The sequence below is a fragment of the Amia ocellicauda genome, chromosome 8 (assembly GCF_036373705.1).
Source record: "Amia ocellicauda isolate fAmiCal2 chromosome 8, fAmiCal2.hap1, whole genome shotgun sequence".
NCBI lineage: Eukaryota > Metazoa > Chordata > Actinopteri > Amiiformes > Amiidae > Amia > Amia ocellicauda.
This window is the reverse complement of record NC_089857.1, coordinates 7,685,029-7,703,819: the sequence shown is the minus strand read 5'-3', so window position 1 is coordinate 7,703,819 and position 18,791 is coordinate 7,685,029. Positions and strand designations below refer to the sequence as shown.

Here is an 18,791-nt window from a genome sequence, read left to right as displayed (position 1 = left end):
CAGCTGTTTTATCAAGACAATGTGTTCGTTTTGTAAAATATAGTTCCGGTCTGGTGTGGCACCCCAGCTAACGCACAACGTTGCCACAACGTTGCCACAAAGTTTCGTGTTAGCAGGGACTGTCTGCGGCGCGCTGGTGTGTCCCGGACTTTAGAGTAGAGAGACAGTTCATTTGCAAGTATGAGCGGCAGAAACGGATATTGCCTTCCCTTTAAGTAGAGCGTCAGGGACAGCCTCCCTGGCTTACGGCCATACTAGCCTGAATACGCCCGATCTCGGAAGCTAAGCAGGCTCGGGCCTGGTCAGTACTTGAATGGGAGACCGCCTGGGAATACCAGGTGCTGTAAGCTTTTGCATCTTTTACACACCAGAGGGCGACAAATCACGAGTTTTAACTTTGGATACACGCAATTTCATCATTATTTCAGATTTGACTTCCCCGAATACACAGGCATACAATAGATCTTGTTCTCCAACGTAAACGGTCCCTAGTAACTAGGGTACATTCGTAAATAAATTGAGCATCATGGCTAGAAGTGACTAAATGTTGCCTAATCTTTCTCATCGAGAAATGACACAATTACAGCAACACAAAAAGGAACTCCACCGGACAAAGATCAGTGCTCACAAGGAGCCTCATTCAACACACACGGTTCCATTCCCATTCATGCAAAGCACGAAAGTGTAAAACTTGGGAACATACTTGAGAGCAAAGATCACATTCAATCTCATTCAAGGCACGGATGTGAATGCAACGGGATGAAATTACTGAAATGATGCCTGCCCTCGAACTGTGATGATGGACTACCCGACTCGCCAATAATATTGGGTTCTGGTGTATTGAAATACAGGAGCTGCTGGATTTGTGTGTTTTCTTACCCCCTCACCATAGTTTGTCAAATGTTTAAACAACTGAACTTATATTCAAGGTTTGTTTCTCTTCATATGTTTTACTGGTTTACATTTGTCTCAGCAACCTCAGCAAAAATGATTCTTCTACTTTCAAAACAAAATGACAACAGGATGAATGCACACACTTGAAAATACAATACATGCAATGTTATGCATCATAGTGATGCAACCTCCTTTCAGTTTCATACTGCATGTCAATTGAAATCCTTACTGAAATGCACACCTTCTCAAGATTGCGCTTGACTGGCGTGTCAGGCACTCAATTACAGCTGTTTTATCAAGACAATGTGTTCGTTTTGTAATATATAGTTCCGGTCTGGTGTGGCACCCCAGCTAACGCACAACGTTGCCACAACGTTTCGTGTTAGCAGGGACTGTCTGCGGCGCGCTGGTGTGTCCCGGACTTTAGAGTAGAGAGACAGTTCAACTGCAAGTATGAGCGGCAGAAACGGATATTGCCTTCCCTTTAAGTAGAGCGTCAGGGACAGCCTCCCTGGCTTGCGGCCATACTAGCCTGAATACGCCCGATCTCGTCCGATCTCGGAAGCTAAGCAGGCTCGGGCCTGGTCAGTACTTGGATGGGAGACCGCCTGGGAATACCAGGTGCTGTAAGCTTTTGCATCTTTTACACACCAGAGGGCGACAAATCACGAGTTTTAACTTTGGATACACGCAATTTCATCATTATTTCAGATTTGACTTCCCCGAATACACAGGCATACAATAGATCTTGTTCTCCAACGTAAACGGTCCCTAGTAACTAGGGTACATTCGTAAATAAATTGAGCATCATGGCTAGAAGTGACTAAATGTTGCCTAATCTTTCTCATCGAGAAATTACACAATTACAGCAACACAAAAAGGAACTCCACCGGACAAAGTTCAGTGCTCACAAGGAGCCTCATTCAACACACACGGTTCCATTCCCATTCATGCAAAGCACGAAAGTGTAAAACTTGGGAACATACTTGAGAGCAAAGATCACATTCAATCTCATTCAAGGCACGGATGTGAATGCAACGGGATGAAATAACTGAAATGATGCCTGCCCTCGAACTGTGATGATGGACTACCCGACTCGCCAATAATATTGGGTTCTGGTGTATTGAAATACAGGAGCTGCTGGATTTGTGTGTTTTCTTACCCCCTCACCATAGTTTGTCAAATGTTTAAACAACTGAACTTATATTCAAGGTTTGTTTCTCTTCATATGTTTTACTGGTTTACATTTGTCTCAGCAACCTGTTGAATGATTCTTCTGCTTTCAAAACAAAATGACAACAGGATGAATGCACACACTTGAAAATACAATACATGCAATGTTATGCATCATAGTGATGCAACCTCCTTTCAGTTTCATACTGCATGTCAATTGAAATCCTTACTGAAATGCACACCTTCTCAAGATTGCGCTTGACTGGCGTGTCAGGCACTCAATTACAGCTGTTTTATCAAGACAATGTGTTCGTTTTGTAAAATATAGTTCCGGTCTGGTGTGGCACCCCAGCTAACGCACAACGTTGCCACAACGTTGCCACAAAGTTTCGTGTTAGCAGGGACTGTCTGCGGCGCGCTGGTGTGTCCCGGACTTTAGAGTAGAGAGACAGTTCATTTGCAAGTATGAGCGGCAGAAACGGATATTGCCTTCCCTTTAAGTAGAGCGTCAGGGACAGCCTCCCTGGCTTACGGCCATACTAGCCTGAATACGCCCGATCTCGGAAGCTAAGCAGGCTCGGGCCTGGTCAGTACTTGGATGGGAGACCGCCTGGGAATACCAGGTGCTGTAAGCTTTTGCATCTTTTACACACCAGAGGGCGACAAATCACGAGTTTTAACTTTGGATACACGCAATTTCATCATTATTTCAGATTTGACTTCCCCAAATACACAGGCATACAATAGATCTTGTTCTCCAACGTAAACGGTCCCTAGTAACTAGGGTACATTCGTAAATAAATTGAGCATCATGGCTAGAAGTGACTAAATGTTGCCTAATCTTTCTCATCGAGAAATGACACAATTACAGCAACACAAAAAGGAACTCCACCGGACAAAGTTCAGTGCTCACAAGGAGCCTCATTCAACACACACGGTTCCATTCCCATTCATGCAAAGCACGAAAGTGTAAAACTTGGGAACATACTTGAGAGCAAAGATCACATTCAATCTCATTCAAGGCACGGATGTGAATGCAACGGGATGAAATTACTGAAATGATGCCTGCCCTCGAACTGTGATGATGGACTACCCGACTCGCCAATAATATTGGGTTCTGGTGTATTGAAATACAGGAGCTGCTGGATTTGTGTGTTTTCTTACCCCCTCACCATAGTTTGTCAAATGTTTAAACAACTGAACTTATATTCAAGGTTTGTTTCTCTTCATATGTTTTACTGGTTTACATTTGTCTCAGCAACCTGTTGAATGATTCTTCTGCTTTCAAAACAAAATGACAACAGGATGAATGCACACACTTGAAAATACAATACATGCAATGTTATGCATCATAGTGATGCAACCTCCTTTCAGTTTCATACTGCATGTCAATTGAAATCCTTACTGAAATGCACACCTTCTCAAGATTGCGCTTGACTGGCGTGTCAGGCACTCAATTACAGCTGTTTTATCAAGACAATGTGTTCGTTTTGTAATATATAGTTCCGGTCTGGTGTGGCACCCCAGCTAACGCACAACGTTGCCACAACGTTTCGTGTTAGCAGGGACTGTCTGCGGCGCGCTGGTGTGTCCCGGACTTTAGAGTAGAGAGACAGTTCAACTGCAAGTATGAGCGGCAGAAACGGATATTGCCTTCCCTTTAAGTAGAGCGTCAGGGACAGCCTCCCTGGCTTACGGCCATACTAGCCTGAATACGCCCGATCTCGTCCGATCTCGGAAGCTAAGCAGGCTCGCGCCTGGTCAGTACTTGGATGGGAGACCGCCTGGGAATACCAGGTGCTGTAAGCTTTTGCATCTTTTACACACCAGAGGGCGACAAATCACGAGTTTTAACTTTGGATACACGCAATTTCATCATTATTTCAGATTTGACTTCCCCAAATACACAGGCATACAATAGATCTTGTTCTCCAACGTAAACGGTCCCTAGTAACTAGGGTACATTCGTAAATAAATTGAGCATCATGGCTAGAAGTGACTAAATGTTGCCTAATCTTTCTCATCGAGAAATGACACAATTACAGCAACACAAAAAGGAACTCCACCGGACAAAGTTCAGTGCTCACAAGGAGCCTCATTCACCACACACGGTTCCATTCCCATTCATGCAAAGCACGAAAGTGTAAAACTTGGGAACATACTTGAGAGCAAAGATCACATTCAATCTCATTCAAGGCACGGATGTGAATGCAACGGGATGAAATTACTGAAATGATGCCTGCCCTCGAACTGTGATGATGGACTACCCGACTCGCCAATAATATTGGGTTCTGGTGTATTGAAATACAGGAGCTGCTGGATTTGTGTGTTTTCTTACCCCCTCACCATAGTTTGTCAAATGTTTAAACAACTGAACTTATATTCAAGGTTTGTTTCTCTTCATATGTTTTACTGGTTTACATTTGTCTCAGCAACCTGTTGAATGATTCTTCTGCTTTCAAAACAAAATGACAACAGGATGAATGCACACACTTGAAAATACAATACATGCAATGTTATGCATCATAGTGATGCAACCTCCTTTCAGTTTCATACTGCATGTCAATTGAAATCCTTACTGAAATGCACACCTTCTCAAGATTGCGCTTGACTGGCGTGTCAGGCACTCAATTACAGCTGTATTATCAAGACAATGTGTTCGTTTTGTAAAATATAGTTCCGGTCTGGTGTGGCACCCCAGCAAACGCACAACGTTGCCACAACGTTTCGTGTTAGCAGGGACTGTCTGCAGCGTGCTGGTGTGTCCCGGACTTTAGAGTAGAGAGACAGTTCAACTGCAAGTATGAGCGGCAGAAACGGATATTGCCTTCCCTTTAAGTAGAGGGTCAAGGACAGCCTCCCTGGCTTACGGCCATACTAGCCTGAATACGCCCGATCTCATCCGATCTCGGAAGCTAAGCAGGCTCGGGCCTGGTTAGTACTTGGATGGGAGACCGCCTGGGAATACCAGGTGCTGTAAGCTTTTGCATCTTTTACACACCAGAGGGCGACAAATCACGAGTTTTAACTTTGGATACACGCAATTTCATCATTATTTCAGATTTGACTTCCCCAAATACACAGGCATACAATAGATCTTGTTCTCCAACGTAAACGGTCCCTAGTAACTAGGGTACATTCGTAAATAAATTGAGCATCATGGCTAGAAGTGACTAAATGTTGCCTAATCTTTCTCATCGAGAAATGACACAATTACAGCAACACAAAAAGGAACTCCACCGGACAAAGTTCAGTGCTCACAAGGAGCCTCATTCAACACACACGGTTCCATTCCCATTCATGCAAAGCACGAAAGTGTAAAACTTGGGAACATACTTGAGAGCAAAGATCACATTCAATCTCAATCAAGGCACGGATGTGAATGCAACGGGATGAAATTACTGAAATGATGCCTGCCCTCGAACTGTGATGATGGACTACCCGACTCGCCAATAATATTGGCTTCTGGTGTATTGAAATACAGGAGCTGCTGGATTTGTGTGTTTTCTTACCCCCTCACCATAGTTTGTCAAATGTTTAAACAACTGAACTTATATTCAAGGTTTGTTTCTCTTCATATGTTTTACTGGTTTACATTTGTCTCAGCAACCTGTTGAATGATTCTTCTGCTTTCAAAACAAAATGACAACAGGATGAATGCACACACTTGAAAATATAATACATGCAATGTTATGCATCATAGTGATGCAACCTCCTTTCAGTTTCATACTGCATGTCAATTGAAATCCTTACTGAAATGCACACCTTCTCAAGATTGCGCTTGACTGGCGTGTCAGGCACTCAATTACAGCTGTTTTATCAAGACAATGTGTTCGTTTTGTAAAATATAGTTCCGGTCTGGTGTGGCACCCCAGCTAACGCACAACGTTGCCACAATGTTGCCACAACGTGGCGTGTTAGCAGGGACTGTCTGCGGCACGCTGGTGTGTCCCGGGCTTTAGAGTAGAGAGACAGTTCAACTGTAAGTATGAACGGCAGAAACGGATATTGCCTTCCCTTTAAGTAGAGCGTCAGGGACAGCCTCCCTGGCTTACGGCCATACTAGCCTGAATACGCCCGATCTCGTCCGATCTCGGAAGCCAAGCAGGCTCGGGCCTGGTCAGTACTTGGATGGGAGACCGCCTGGGAATACCAGGTGCTGTAAGCTTTTGCATCTTTTACACACCAGAGGGCGACAAATCACGAGTTTTAACTTTGGATACACGCAATTTCATCATTATTTCAGATTTTACTTCCCCAAATACACAGGCATACAATAGATCTTGTTCTCCAACGTAAACGGTCCCTAGTAACTAGGGTACATTCGTAAATAAATTGAGCATCATGGCTAGAAGTGACTAAATGTTGCCTAATCTTTCTCATCGAGAAATGACACAATTACAGCAACACAAAAAGGAACTCCACCGGACAAAGTTCAGTGCTCACAAGGAGCCTCATTCAACACACACGGTTCCATTCCCATTCATGCAAAGCACGAAAGTGTAAAACTTGGGAACATACTTGAGAGCAAAGATCACATTCAATCTCATTCAAGGCACGGATGTGAATGCAACGGGATGAAATTACTGAAATGATGCCTGCCCTCGAACTGTGATGATGGACTACCCGACTCGCCAATAATATTGGGTTCTGGTGTATTGAAATACAGGAGCTGCTGGATTTGTGTGTTTTCTTACCCCCTCACCATAGTTTGTCAAATGTTTAAACAACTGAACTTATATTCAAGGTTTGTTTCTCTTCATATGTTTTACTGGTTTACATTTGTCTCAGCAACCTGTTGAATGATTCTTCTGCTTTCAAAACAAAATGACAACAGGATGAATGCACACACTTGAAAATACAATACATGCAATGTTATGCATCATAGTGATGCAACCTCCTTTCAGTTTCATACTGCATGTCAATTGAAATCCTTACTGAAATGCACACCTTCTCAAGATTGCGCTTGACTGGCGTGTCAGGCACTCAATTACAGCTGTTTTATCAAGACAATGTGTTCGTTTTGTAATATATAGTTCCGGTCTGGTGTGGCACCCCAGCTAACGCACAACGTTGCCACAATGTTGCCACAACGTGGCGTGTTAGCAGGGACTGTCTGCGGCGCGCTGGTGTGTCCCGGGCTTTAGAGTAGAGAGACAGTTCAACTGTAAGTATGAACGGCAGAAACGGATATTGCCTTCCCTTTAAGTAGAGCGTCAGGGACAGCCTCCCTGGCTTACGGCCTACTAGCCTGAATACGCCCGATCTCGTCCGATCTCGGAAGCTAAGCAGGCTCGGGCCTGGTCAGTACTTGGATGGGAGACCGCCTGGGAATACCAGGTGCTGCAAGCTTTTGCATCTTTTACACACCAGAGGGCGACAAATCACGATTTTTAACTTTGGATACACGCAATTTCATCATTATTTCAGATTTGACTTCCCCAAATACACAGGCATACAATAGATCTTGTTCTCCAACGTAAACGGTCCCTAGTAACTAGGGTACATTCGTAAATAAATTGAGCATCATGGCTAGAAGTGACTAAATGTTGCCTAATCTTTCTCATCGAGAAATGACACAATTACAGCAACACAAAAAGGAACTCCACCGGACAAAGTTCAGTGCTCACAAGGAGCCTCATTCAACACACACGGTTCCATTCCCATTCATGCAAAGCACGAAAGTGTAAAACTTGGGAACATACTTGAGAGCAAAGATCACATTCAATCTCATTCAAGGCACGGATGTGAATGCAACGGGATGAAATTACTGAAATGATGCCTGCCCTCGAACTGTGATGATGGACTACCCGACTCGCCAATAATATTGGGTTCTGGTGTATTGAAATACAGGAGCTGCTGGATTTGTGTGTTTTCTTACCCCCTCACCATAGTTTGTCAAATGTTTAAACAACTGAACTTATATTCAAGGTTTGTTTCTCTTCATATGTTTTACTGGTTTACATTTGTCTCAGCAACCTGTTGAATGATTCTTCTGCTTTCAAAACAAAATGACAACAGGATGAATGCACACACTTGAAAATACAATACATGCAATGTTATGCATCATAGTGATGCAACCTCCTTTCAGTTTCATACTGCATGTCAATTGAAATCCTTACTGAAATGCACACCTTCTCAAGATTGCGCTTGACTGGCGTGTCAGGCACTCAATTACAGCTGTTTTATCAAGACAATGTGTTCGTTTTGTAATATATAGTTCCGGTCTGGTGTGGCACCCCAGCTAACGCACAACGTTGCCACAACGTTTCGTGTTAGCAGGGACTGTCTGCAGCGTGCTGGTGTGTCCCGGACTTTAGAGTAGAGAGACAGTTCAACTGCAAGTATGAGCGGCAGAAACGGATATTGCCTTCCCTTTAAGTAGAGGGTCAAGGACAGCCTCCCTGGCTTACGGCCATACTAGCCTGAATACGCCCGATCTCATCCGATCTCGGAAGCTAAGCAGGCTCGGGCCTGGTCAGTACTTGGATGGTAGACCGCCTGGGAATACCAGGTGCTGTAAGCTTTTGCATCTTTTACACACCAGAGGGCGACAAATCACGAGTTTTAACTTTGGATACACGCAATTTCATCATTATTTCAGATTTGACTTCCCCAAATACACAGGCATACAATAGATCTTGTTCTCCAACGTAAACGGTCCCTAGTAACTAGGGTACATTCGTAAATAAATTGAGCATCATGGCTAGAAGTGACTAAATGTTGCCTAATCTTTCTCATCGAGAAATGACACAATTACAGCAACACAAAAAGGAACTCCACCGGACAAAGTTCAGTGCTCACAAGGAGCCTCATTCAACACACACGGTTCCATTCCCATTCATGCAAAGCACGAAAGTGTAAAACTTGGGAACATACTTGAGAGCAAAGATCATATTCAATCTCATTCAAGGCACGGATGTGAATGCAACGGGATGAAATTACTGAAATGATGCCTGCTCTCGAACTGTGATGATGGACTACCCGACTCGCCAATAATATTGGGTTCTGGTGTATTGAAATACAGGAGCTGCTGGATTTGTGTGTTTTCTTACCCCCTCACCATAGTTTGTCAAATGTTTAAACAACTGAACTTATATTCAAGGTTTGTTTCTCTTCATATGTTTTACTGGTTTACATTTGTCTCAGCAACCTGTTGAATGATTCTTCTGCTTTCAAAACAAAATGACAACAGGATGAATGCACACACTTGAAAATACAATACATGCAATGTTATGCATCATAGTGATGCAACCTCCTTTCAGTTTCATACTGCATGTCAATTGAAATCCTTACTGAAATGCACACCTTCTCAAGATTGCGCTTGACTGGCGTGTCAGGCACTCAATTACAGCTGTATTATCAAGACAATGTGTTCGTTTTGTAAAATATAGTTCCGGTCTGGTGTGGCACCCCAGCTAACGCACAACGTTGCCACAACGTTTCGTGTTAGCAGGGACTGTCTGCAGCGTGCTGGTGTGTCCCGGACTTTAGAGTAGAGAGACAGTTCAACTGCAAGTATGAGCGGCAGAAACGGATATTGCCTTCCCTTTAAGTAGAGGGTCAAGGACAGCCTCCCTGGCTTACGGCCATACTAGCCTGAATACGCCCGATCTCGTCCGATCTCGGAAGCTAAGCAGGCTCGGGCCTGGTTAGTACTTGGATGGGAGACCGCCTGGGAATACCAGGTGCTGTAAGCTTTTTCATCTTTTACACACCAGAGGGCGACAAATCACGAGTTTTAACTTTGGATACACGCAATTTCATCATTATTTCAGATTTGACTTCCCCAAATACACAGGCATACAATAGATCTTGTTCTCCAACGTAAACGGTCCCTAGAAACTAGGGTACATTCGTAAATAAATTCAGCATCATGGCTAGAAGTGACTAAATGTTGCCTAATCTATCTCATCGAGAAATGACACAATTACAGCAACACAAAAAGGAACTCCACCGGACAAAGTTCAGTGCTCACAAGGAGCCTCATTCAACACACACGGTTCCATTCCCATTCATGCAAAGCACGAAAGTGTAAAACTTGGGAACATACTTGAGAGCAAAGATCACATTCAATCTCATTCAAGGCACGGATGTGAATGCAACGGGATGAAATAACTGAAATGATGCCTGCCCTCGAACTGTGATGATGGACTACCCGACTCGCCAATAATATTGGCTTCTGGTGTATTGAAATACAGGAGCTGCTGGATGTGTGTGTTTTCTTACCCCCTCACCATAGTTTGTCAAATGTTTAAACAACTGAACTTATATTCAAGGTTTGTTTCTCTTCATATGTTTTACTGGTTTACATTTGTCTCAGCAACCTGTTGAATGATTCTTCTGCTTTCAAAACAAAATGACAACAGGATGAATGCACACACTTGAAAATACAATACATGCAATGTTATGCATCATAGTGATGCAACCTCCTTTCAGTTTCATACTGCATGTCAATTGAAATCCTTACTGAAATGCACACCTTCTCAAGATTGCGCTTGACTGGCGTGTCAGGCACTCAATTACAGCTGTTTTATCAAGACAATGTGTTCGTTTTGTAATATATAGTTCCGGTCTGGTGTGGCACCCCAGCTAACGCACAACGTTGCCACAACGTTTCGTGTTAGCAGGGACTGTCTGCGGCGCGCTGGTGTGTCCCGGACTTTAGAGTAGAGAGACAGTTCAACTGCAAGTATGAGCGGCAGAAACGGATATTGCCTTCCCTTTAAGTAGAGCGTCAGGGATAGCCTCCCTGGCTTACGGCCATACTAGCCTGAATACGCCCGATCTCGTCCGATCTCGGAAGCTAAGCAGGCTCGGGCCTGGTCAGTACTTGGATGGGAGACCGCCTGGGAATACCAGGTGCTGTAAGCTTTTGCATCTTTTACACACCAGAGGGCGACAAATCACGAGTTTTAACTTTGGATACACGCAATTTCATCATTATTTCAGATTTGACTTCCCCAAATACACAGGCATACAATAGATCTTGTTCTCCAACGTAAACGGTCCCTAGTAACTAGGGTACATTCGTAAATAAATTGAGCATCATGGCTAGAAGTGACTAAATGTTGCCTAATCTATCTCATCGAGAAATGACACAATTACAGCAACACAAAAAGGAACTCCACCGGACAAAGTTCAGTGCTCACAAGGAGCCTCATTCAACACAAACGGTTCCATTCCCATTCATGCAAAGCACGAAAGTGTAAAACTTTGGAACATACTTGAGAGCAAAGATCACATTCAATCTCATTCAAGGCACGGATGTGAATGCAACGGGATGAAATTACTGAAATGATGCCTGCCCTCGAACTGTGATGATGGACTACCCGACTCGCCAATAATATTGGGTTCTGGTGTATTGAAATACAGGAGCTGCTGGATTTGTATGTTTTCTTACCCCCTCACCATACTTTCTCAAATGTTTAAACAACTGAACTTATATTCAAGGTTTGTTTCTCTTCATATGTTTTACTGGTTTACATTTGTCTCAGCAACCTGTTGAATGATTCTTCTGCTTTCAAAACAAAATGACAACAGGATGAATGCACACACTTGAAAATACAATACATGCAATGTTATGCATCATAGTGATGCAACCTCCTTTCAGTTTCATACTGCATGTCAATTGAAATCCTTACTGAAATGCACACCTTCTCAAGATTGCGCTTGACTGGCGTGTCAGGCACTAAATTACAGCTGTTTTATCAAGACAATGTGTTCGTTTTGTAATATATAGTTCCGGTCTGGTGTGGCACCCCAGCTAACGCACAACGTTGCCACAATGTTGCCACAACGTGGCATGTTAGCAGGGACTGTCTGCGGCGCACTGGTGTGTCCCGGGCTTTAGAGTAGAGAGACAGTTCAACTGTAAGTATGAACGGCAGAAACGGATATTGCCTTCCCTTTAAGTAGAGCGTCAGGGACAGCCTACCTGGCTTACGGCCATACTAGCCTGAATACGCCCGATCTCGTCCGATCTCGGAAGCTAAGCAGGCTCGGGCCTGGTCAGTACTTGGATGGGAGACCGCCTGGGAATACCAGGTGCTGTAAGCTTTTGCATCTTTTACACGCCAGAGGGCGACAAATCACGAGTTTTAACTTTGGATACACGCAATTTCATCATTATTTCAGATTTGACTTCCCCAAATACACAGGCATACAATAGATCTTGTTCTCCAACGTAAACGGTCCCTAGTAACTAGGGTACATTCGTAAATAAATTGAGCATCATGGCTAGAAGTGACTAAATGTTGCCTAATCTTTCTCATCGAGAAATGACACAATTACAGCAACACAAAAAGGAACTCCACCGGACAAAGTTCAGTGCTCACAAGGAGCCTCATTCAACACACACGGTTCCATTCCCATTCATGCAAAGCACGAAAGTGTAAAACTTGGGAACATACTTGAGAGCAAAGATCACATTCAATCTCATTCAAGGCACGGATGTGAATGCAACGGGATGAAATTACTGAAATGATGCCTGCCCTCGAACTGTGATGATGGACTACCCGACTCGCCAATAATATTGGGTTCTGGTGTATTGAAATACAGGAGCTGCTGGATTTGTGTGTTTTCTTACCCCCTCACCATAGTTTGTCAAATGTTTAAACAACTGAACTTATATTCAAGGTTTGTTTCTCTTCATATGTTTTACTGGTTTACATTTGTCTCAGCAACCTGTTGAATGATTCTTCTGCTTTCAAAACAAAATGACAACAGGATGAATGCACACACTTGAAAATACAATACATGCAATGTTATGCATCATAGTGATGCAACCTCCTTTCAGTTTCATACTGCATGTCAATTGAAATCCTTACTGAAATGCACACCTTCTCAAGATTGCGCTTGACTGGCGTGTCAGGCACACAATTACAGCTGTATTATCAAGACAATGTGTTCGTTTTGTAAAATATAGTTCCGGTCTGGTGTGGCACCCCAGCTAACGCACAACGTTGCCACAACGTGGCATGTTAGCAGGGACTGTCTGCGGTGCGCTGGTGTGTCCCGGGCTTTAGAGTAGAGAGACAGTTCAACTGTAAGTATGAACGGCAGAAACGGATATTGCCTTCCCTTTAAGTAGAGCGTCAGGGACAGCCTCCCTGGCTTACGGCCATACTAGCCTGAATACGCCCGATCTCATCAGATCTCGGAAGCCAAGCGGGCTCGGGCCTGGTCAGTACTTGGATGGGAGACCGCCTGGGAATACCAGGTGCTGTAAGCTTTTGCACCTTTTACACACCAGAGGGCGACAAATCACGAGTTTTAACTTTGGATACACGCAATTTCATCATTATTTCAGATTTTACTTCCCCAAATACACAGGCATACAATAGATCTTGTTCTCCAACGTAAACGGTCCCTAGTAACTAGGGTACATTCGTAAATAAATTGAGCATCATGGCTAGAAGTGACTAAATGTTGCCTAATCTTTCTCATCGAGAAATGACACAATTACAGCAACACAAAAAGGAACTCCACCGGACAAAGTTCAGTGCTCACAAGGAGCCTCATTCAACACACACGGTTCCATTCCCATTCATGCAAAGCACGAAAGTGTAAAACTTGGGAACATACTTGAGAGCAAAGATCACATTCAATCTCATTCAAGGCACGGATGTGAATGCAACGGGATGAAATTACTGAAATGATGCCTGCCCTCGAACTGTGATGATGGACTACCCGACTCGCCAATAATATTGGGTTCTGGTGTATTGAAATACAGGAGCTGCTGGATTTGTGTGTTTTCTTACCCCCTCACCATAGTTTGTCAAATGTTTAAACAACTGAACTTATATTCAAGGTTTGTTTCTCTTCATATGTTTTACTGGTTTACATTTGTCTCAGCAACCTGTTGAATGATTCTTCTGCTTTCAAAACAAAATGACAACAGGATGAATGCACACACTTGAAAATACAATACATGCAATGTTATGCATCATAGTGATGCAACCTCCTTTCAGTTTCATACTGCATGTCAATTGAAATCCTTACTGAAATGCACACCTTCTCAAGATTGCGCTTGACTGGCGTGTCAGGCACTCAATTACAGCTGTATTATCAAGACAATGTGTTCGTTTTGTAAAATATAGTTCCGGTCTGGTGTGGCACCCCAGCTAACGCACAACGTTGCCACAACGTTGCCACAACGTGGCGTGTTAGCAGGGACTGTCTGCGGCGCACTGGTGTGTCCCGGGCTTTAGAGTAGAGAGACAGTTCAACTGTAAGTATGATCGGCAGAAACGGATATTGCCTTCCCTTTAAGTAAAGCGTCAGGGACAGCCTCCCTGGCTTACGGCCATACTAGCCTGAATACGCCCGATCTCGTCCGATCTCGGAAGCCAAGCAGGCTTGGGCCTGGTCAGTACTTGGATGGGAGACCGCCTGGGAATACCAGGTGCTGTAAGCTTTTGCACCTTTTACACACCAGAGGGCGACAAATCACGAGTTTTAACTTGGGATACAGACAATTTCATCATTATTTCAGGTTTTACTTCCCCAAATACACAGGCATACAATAGATCTTGTTCTCCAACGTAAATGGTCCCTAGTAACTAGGGTACATTCGTAAATAAATTGAGCATCATGGCTAGAAGTGACTAAATGTTGCCTAATCTTTCTCATCGAGAAATGACACAATTACAGCAACACAAAAAGAACTCCACCGGACAAAGTTCAGTGCTCACAAGGAGCCTCATTCAACACACACGGTTCCATTCCCATTCATGCAAAGCACGAAAGTGTAAAACTTGGGAACATACTTGAGAGCAAAGATCACATTCAATCTCATTCAAGGCACGGATGTGAATGCAACGGGATGAAATTACTGAAATGATGCCTGCCCTCGAACTGTGATGATGGACTACCCGACTCGCCAATAATATTGGGTTCTGGTGTATTGAAATACAGGAGCTGCTGGATTTGTGTGTTTTCTTACCCCCTCACCATAGTTTGTCAAATGTTTAAACAACTGAACTTATATTCAAGGTTTGTTTCTCTTCATATGTTTTACTGGTTTACATTTGTCTCAGCAACCTGTTGAATGATTCTTCTGCTTTCAAAACAAAATGACAACAGGATGAATGCACACACTTGAAAATACAATACATGCAATGTTATGCATCATAGTGATGCAACCTCCTTTCAGTTTCATACTGCATGTCAATTGAAATCCTTACTGAAATGCACACCTTCTCAAGATTGCGCTTGACTGGCGTGTCAGGCACTCAATTACAGCTGTTTTATCAAGACAATGTGTTCGTTTTGTAAAATATAGTTCCGGTCTGGTGTGGCACCCCAGCTAACGCACAACGTTGCCACAATGTTGCCACAACGTGGCGTGTTAGCAGGGACTGTCTGCGGCGCACTGGTGTGTCCCGGGCTTTAGAGTAGAGAGACAGTTCAACTGTAAGTATGATCGGCAGAAACGGATATTGCCTTCCCTTTAAGTAGAGCGTCAGGGACAGCCTCCCTGGCTCACGGCCATACTAGCCTGAATACGCCCGATCTCGTCCGATCTCGGAAGCCAAGCAGGCTTGGGCCTGGTGAGTACTTGGATGGGAGACCGCCTGGGAATACCAGGTGCTGTAAGCTTTTGCACCTTTTACACACCAGAGGGCGACAAATCACGAGTTTTAACTTTGGATACACACAATTTCATCATTATTTCAGGTTTTACTTCCCCAAAAACACAGGCATACAATAGATCTTGTTCTCCAACGTAAACGGTCCCTAGTAACTAGGGTACATTCGTCAATAAATTGAGCATCATGGCTAGAAGTGACTAAATGTTGCCTAATCTTTCTCATCGAGAAATGACACAATTACAGCAACACAAAAAGAACTCCACCGGACAAAGTTCAGTGCTCACAAGGAGCCTCATTCAACACACATGGTTCCATTCCAATTCATGCAAAGCACGAAAGTGTAAAACTTGGGAACATACTTGAGAGCAAAGATCACATTCAATCTCATTCAAGGCACGGATGTGAATGCATCGGGATGAAATTACTGAAATGATGCCTGCCCTCGAACTGTGATGATGGACTACCCGACTCGCCAATAATATTGGGTTCTGGTGTATTGAAATACAGGAGCTGCTGGATTTGTGTGTTTTCTTACCCCCTCACCATAGTTTGTCAAATGTTTAAACAACTGAACTTATATTCAAGGTTTGTTTCTCTTCATATGTTTTACTGGTTTACATTTGTCTCAGCAACCTGTTGAATGATTCTTCTGCTTTCAAAACAAAATGACAACAGGATGAATGCACACACTTGAAAATACAATACATGCAATGTTATGCATCATAGTGATGCAACCTCCTTTCAGTTTCATACTGCATGTCAATTGATATCCTTACTGAAATGCACACCTTCTCAAGATTGCGCTTGACTGGCGTGTCAGGCACTCAATTACAGCTGTTTTATCAAGACAATGTGATCGTTTTGTAAAATATAGTTCCGGTCTGGTGTGGCACCCCAGCTAATGCACAACTTTGCCACAACGTTGCCACAACGTGGCGTGTTAGCAGGGACTTTCTGCGACACGCTGGTATGTCCCGGGCTTTAGAGTAGAGAGACAGTTCAACTGTAAGTATGAACGGCAGAAACGGATATTGCCTTCCCTTTAAGTAGAGCGTCAGGGAAAGTCTCACTTGCTTACGGCCATACTAGCCTGAATACGCCCGATCTCGTCCGATCTCGGAAGCAAAACAGGCTCGGGCCTGGTCAGTACTTGAATAGGAGACCGCCTGGGAATACCAGGTGCTTTAAGCTTTTGCACCTTTGACACACCAGAGGGTGACAAATCACGATTTTTAACTTTGGATACACACAATTTCATCATTATTTCAGATTTGACTTCCCCAAATACACAGGCATACAATACATTTTGTTCTCCAACGTAAACGGTCCCTAGTAACTAGGGTACATTCGTAAATAAATTGAGCATCATGGCTAGAAGTGACTAAATGTTGCCTAATCTTTCTCATCAAGAAATGACACAATTACAGCAACACAAAAAGGAACTCCACCGGACAAAGTTCAGTGCTCACAAGGAGCCTCATTCAACACACACGGTTCCATTCCCATTCATGCAAAGCACGAAAGTGTAAAACTTGGGAACATACTTGAGAGCAAAGATCACATTCAATCTCATTCAAGGCACGGATGTGAATGCAACGGGATGAAATTACTGAAATGATGCCTGCCCTCGAACTGTGATGATGGACTACCCGACTCGCCAATAATATTGGGTTCTGGTGTATTGAAATACAGGAGCTGCTGGATTTGTGTGTTTTCTTACCCCCTCACCATAGTTTGTCAAATGTTTAAACAACTGAACTTATATTCAAGGTTTGTTTCTCTTCATATGTTTTACTGGTTTACATTTGTCTCAGCAACCTGTTGAATGATTCTTCTGCTTTCAAAACAAAATGACAACAGGATGAATGCACACACTTGAAAATACAATACATGCAATGTTATGCATCATAGTGATGCAACCTCCTTTCAGTTTCATACTGCATGTCAATTGAAATCCTTACTGAAATGCACACCTTCTCAAGATTGCGCTTGACTGGCGTGTCAGGCACTCAATTACAGCTGTATTATCAAGACAATGTGTTCGTTTTGTAAAATATAGTTCCGGTCTGGTGTGGCACCCCAGCTAACGCACAACGTTGCCACAACGTTTCGTGTTAGCAGGGACTGTCTGCGGCGCGCTGGTGTGTCCCGGGCTTTAGAGTAGAGAGACAGTTCAACTGTAAGTATGAACGGCAGAAACGGATATTGCCTTCCCTTTAAGTAGAGCGTCAGGGACAGCCTCCCTGGCTTACGGCCATACTAGCCTGAATACGCCCGATCTCGTCCGATCTCGGAAGTTAAGCAGGCTCGGGCCTGGTCAGTACTTGGATGGGAGACTGCCTGGGAATACCAGGTGCTGTAAGCTTTTGCATCTTTTACACACCAGAGGGCGACAAATCACGAGTTTTAACTTTGGATACACGCAATTTCATCATTATTTCAGATTTGACTTCCCCAAATACACAGGCATACAATAGATCTTGTTCTCCAACGTAAACGGTCCCTAGTAACTAGGGTACATTCGTAAATAATTTGAGCATCATGGCTAGAATTGACTAAATGTTGCCTAATCTTTCTCATCAAGAAATGACACAATTACAGCAACACAAAAAGGAACTCCACCGGACAAAGTTCAGTGCTCACAAGGAGCCTCATTCAACACACACGGTTCCATTCCCATTCATGCAAAGTACGAAAGTGTAAAACTTGGGAACATACTTGAGAGCAAAGATCACATTCAATCTCATTCAAGGCACGGATGTGAATGCAACGGGATGAAATTACTGAAATGATGCCTGCCCTCGAACTGTGATGATGGACTACCCGACTCGCCAATAATATTGGGTTCTGGTGTATTGAAATACAGGAGCTGCTGGATTTGTGTGTTTTCTTACCCCCTCACCATAGTTTGTCAAATGTTTAAACAACTGAACTTATATTCAAGGTTTGTTTCTCTTCATATGTTTTACTGGTTTACATTTGTCTCAGCAACCTGTTGAATGATTCTTCTGCTTTCAAAACAAAATGACAACAGGATGAATGCACACACTTGAAAATACAATACATGCAATGTTATGCATCATAGTGATGCAACCTCCTTTCAGTTTCATACTGCATGTCAATTGAAAT

General features: G+C 43.4%; 14 non-coding genes and 2 pseudogenes across 14 annotated transcripts; all 16 read left to right on the top strand.

Annotated features, from left to right (window-relative positions):
• Window positions 1-241: 241 nt before the first annotated feature.
• On the top strand, window positions 242-350 carry LOC136757650 (uncharacterized; annotated as a pseudogene).
• Window positions 351-1,408: 1,058 nt separating this feature from the next.
• Window positions 1,409-1,527, top strand: LOC136756050 (5S ribosomal RNA). The gene has a single exon (XR_010818154.1). It is a non-coding gene; the product is annotated as a 5S ribosomal RNA (ribosomal RNA).
• A 1,066-nt stretch (window positions 1,528-2,593) lies between these two features.
• LOC136757585 (uncharacterized) lies at window positions 2,594-2,702 on the top strand (annotated as a pseudogene).
• Window positions 2,703-3,757: 1,055 nt separating this feature from the next.
• LOC136757044 (5S ribosomal RNA) lies at window positions 3,758-3,876 on the top strand. The gene has a single exon (XR_010819092.1). It is a non-coding gene; the product is annotated as a 5S ribosomal RNA (ribosomal RNA).
• A 1,055-nt stretch (window positions 3,877-4,931) lies between these two features.
• LOC136755854 (5S ribosomal RNA) lies at window positions 4,932-5,050 on the top strand. The gene has a single exon (XR_010817964.1). It is a non-coding gene; the product is annotated as a 5S ribosomal RNA (ribosomal RNA).
• Window positions 5,051-6,116: 1,066 nt separating this feature from the next.
• Window positions 6,117-6,235, top strand: LOC136756136 (5S ribosomal RNA). Its single transcript, XR_010818239.1, has one exon. It is a non-coding gene; the product is annotated as a 5S ribosomal RNA (ribosomal RNA).
• Window positions 6,236-7,301: 1,066 nt separating this feature from the next.
• On the top strand, window positions 7,302-7,419 carry LOC136757472 (5S ribosomal RNA). The gene has a single exon (XR_010819492.1). It is a non-coding gene; the product is annotated as a 5S ribosomal RNA (ribosomal RNA).
• Window positions 7,420-8,474: 1,055 nt separating this feature from the next.
• LOC136756047 (5S ribosomal RNA) lies at window positions 8,475-8,593 on the top strand. The gene has a single exon (XR_010818152.1). It is a non-coding gene; the product is annotated as a 5S ribosomal RNA (ribosomal RNA).
• A 1,055-nt stretch (window positions 8,594-9,648) lies between these two features.
• LOC136757151 (5S ribosomal RNA) lies at window positions 9,649-9,767 on the top strand. Its single transcript, XR_010819192.1, has one exon. It is a non-coding gene; the product is annotated as a 5S ribosomal RNA (ribosomal RNA).
• A 1,055-nt stretch (window positions 9,768-10,822) lies between these two features.
• On the top strand, window positions 10,823-10,941 carry LOC136757121 (5S ribosomal RNA). Its single transcript, XR_010819164.1, has one exon. It is a non-coding gene; the product is annotated as a 5S ribosomal RNA (ribosomal RNA).
• Window positions 10,942-12,007: 1,066 nt separating this feature from the next.
• LOC136757109 (5S ribosomal RNA) lies at window positions 12,008-12,126 on the top strand. Its single transcript, XR_010819153.1, has one exon. It is a non-coding gene; the product is annotated as a 5S ribosomal RNA (ribosomal RNA).
• A 1,055-nt stretch (window positions 12,127-13,181) lies between these two features.
• On the top strand, window positions 13,182-13,300 carry LOC136756336 (5S ribosomal RNA). Its single transcript, XR_010818426.1, has one exon. It is a non-coding gene; the product is annotated as a 5S ribosomal RNA (ribosomal RNA).
• Window positions 13,301-14,366: 1,066 nt separating this feature from the next.
• LOC136755950 (5S ribosomal RNA) lies at window positions 14,367-14,485 on the top strand. Its single transcript, XR_010818057.1, has one exon. It is a non-coding gene; the product is annotated as a 5S ribosomal RNA (ribosomal RNA).
• Window positions 14,486-15,550: 1,065 nt separating this feature from the next.
• Window positions 15,551-15,669, top strand: LOC136756943 (5S ribosomal RNA). Its single transcript, XR_010818994.1, has one exon. It is a non-coding gene; the product is annotated as a 5S ribosomal RNA (ribosomal RNA).
• Window positions 15,670-16,734: 1,065 nt separating this feature from the next.
• LOC136757546 (5S ribosomal RNA) lies at window positions 16,735-16,853 on the top strand. The gene has a single exon (XR_010819542.1). It is a non-coding gene; the product is annotated as a 5S ribosomal RNA (ribosomal RNA).
• Window positions 16,854-17,908: 1,055 nt separating this feature from the next.
• LOC136756011 (5S ribosomal RNA) lies at window positions 17,909-18,027 on the top strand. Its single transcript, XR_010818118.1, has one exon. It is a non-coding gene; the product is annotated as a 5S ribosomal RNA (ribosomal RNA).
• The last annotated feature ends 764 nt before the right edge of the window (window positions 18,028-18,791 follow it).